The following is a 2,675-nucleotide window of genomic DNA, read 5'->3' on the forward strand; positions in this document are numbered from 1 at the left end:
GAAGCCCATAGAGGGCTACGGTGAAAAAGGAAATATCCTCAGATGAAATCTGGATAGAAGCTTTCTGAGAAACTGCTTAGTGTTCTGTTTATTCACCTCACAGAGTTACATCTGTATTTCGTGGATCTCTTTGCTAGCCTTGTTTCTGTGGAATCTGAGAACAGATATTTCGGATCCCTTTGAAGACTATAGGGCCAAAGGAAATATCCTCCGATAACAAAGAGAAAGAAGCTTTCTGAGAAACTTCTTTATGTTCTGTGAAATCATCTCACAGAGTTTCAGCTTTCCCCTCCAGAAGCCGTTCGCTAAGACAGTTCTTGTGGAATTGGCAAAGTGATATTTGGAATCCCATAGAGGGCTATGGTGAAAAAGGAAATATCCTAAAATGAAATATGGAAAGAAGCTTTCTGAGAAACTGCTCTGTGATGTGTGACTTCCACTCACAGGGTTACATCTGTATTTCGTGGATCTCTTTGCTAGCCTTATTTCTGTGGAATCTGAGAACAGATATTTCGGATCCCTTTGAAGACTATAGGGCCAAAGGAAATATCCTCCGATAAAAAAGAGAAAGAAGCTTTCTGAGAAACTTCTTTGTGTTCTGTGAAATCATTTCACAGAGTTACAGCTTTCCCCTCAAGAAGCCTTTCGCTAAGACAGTTCTTGTGGAATTGGCAAAGTGATATTTGGAAGCCCATAGAGGGCTATGGTGAAAAAGGAAATATCCTCAGATGAAATCTGGAAAGAAGCTTTCTGAGAAACTGCTCTGTGATGTGTGACTTCCACTCACAGAGTTACATGTGTATTTCGTGGATCTCTTTGCTAGCCTTATTTCTCTGGAATCTGAGAACAGATATTTCGGATCCCTTTGAAGACTATAGGGCCAAAGGAAATATCCTCCGATAACAAAGAGAAAGAAGCTTTCTGAGAAACTTCTTTGTGTTCGGTGAAATCATCTCACAGAGTTACAGCTTTCCCCTCAAGAAGCCTTTCGCTAAGACTGTTCTTGTGGAATAGGCAAAGTGATATTTGGAACCCCTAGAGGGCTATGGTGAAAAAGGAAATATCCACAGATGAAATCTGGAAAGAAGCTTTCTGAGAAACTGCTCTGTGATGTGTGACTTCCACTCACAGAGTTACATCTGTATTTCGTGGATCTCTTTGCTAGCCTTATTTCTGTGGAATCTGAGAACAGATATTTCGGATCCCTTTGAAGACTATAGGGACAAAGGAAATATCCTCCGATAACAAAGATAAAGAAGCTTTCTGAGAAGCTTCCTTGTGTTCTGTGAAATCGTCTCACAGAGTTACAGCTTTCCCCTCAAGAAGCCTTTGGCTAAGACAGTTCTTGTGCAATTGGCAAAGTGACGTTTGGAAGCCCATAGAGGGCTATGGTGAAAAAGGAAATATCCTCAGATTAAATCTGGAAAGAAGCTCTCTGAGAAACTGCTCTGTGATGTGTGACTTCCACTCACAGAGTTACATCTGTATTTCGTGGATCTCTTTGATAGCCTTATTTCTGTGGAATCTGAGAACAGATATTTCGGATCCCTTTGAAGACTATAGGGCCAAAGGAAATATCCTCCGATAACAAAGAGAAAGAAGCTTTCTGAGAATCTTCTTTGTGTTCTGTGAAATCATCTCACAGAGTTAAAGCTTTCCCCTCCAGAAGCCTTTCGCTAAGACAGTTCTTGTGGAGTTGGCAAAGTGATATTTGGAAGCCCATGGAGGGCTACGGTGAAAAAGGAAATATCCTAAATTGAAATTTGGAAAGAAGCTTTCTGAGAAACTGCTCTGTGATGTGTGACTTCCACTCACAGGGTTACATCTGTATTTCGTGGATCTCTTTGCTAGCCTTATTTCTGTGGAATCTGAGAACAGATATTTCGGATCCCTTTGAAGACTACAGGGCCAAAGGAAATATCCTCCGATAAGAAAGAGAAAGAAGCGTTCTGAGAAACTTCTTTGTGTTCTGTGAAATCATCTCACAGAGTTACAGCTTTCCCCTCAAGAAGCCTTTCGCTAAGACAGTTCTTGTGGAATTGGCAAAGTGATATTTGGAAGCCCATAGAGGGCTATGGTGAAAAAGGAAATATCCTCAGATGAAATCTGGAAAGAAGCTTTCTGAGAAACTGCTCTGTGATGTGTGACTTCCACTCACAGAGTTACATCTGTATTTCGTGGATCTCATTGCTAGCCTTGTTTCTGTGGAATCTGAGAACAGATATTTCGGATCCCTTTGAAGACTATAGAGCCAAAGGAAATATCCTCCGATAACAAAGAGAAAGAAGCTTTCTGAGAAACTTCTTTGTGTTCTGTGAAATCATCTCACAGACTTACAGCTTTCCCCTCAAGAAGCCTTTCGCTAAGACAGTTCCTGTGCAATTGGCAAAGTGACGTTTGGAAGCCCATAGAGGGCTACGGTGAAAAAGGAAATATCCTCAGATGAAATCTGGATAGAAGCTTTCTGAGAAACTGCTTAGTGTTCTGTTAATTCACCTCACAGAGTTACACCTGTATTTCGTGGATCTCTTTGCTAGCCTTGTTTCTGTGGAATCTGAGAACAGATATTTCGGATCCCTTTGAAGACTATAGGGCCAAAGGAAATATCCTCCGATAACAAAGAGAAAGAAGCTTTCTGAGAAACTTCTTTATGTTCTATGAAATCATCTCACAGA

The sequence above is a fragment of the Macaca nemestrina genome, chromosome X, assembly GCF_043159975.1.
Source record: "Macaca nemestrina isolate mMacNem1 chromosome X, mMacNem.hap1, whole genome shotgun sequence".
Lineage (NCBI taxonomy): Eukaryota > Metazoa > Chordata > Mammalia > Primates > Cercopithecidae > Macaca > Macaca nemestrina.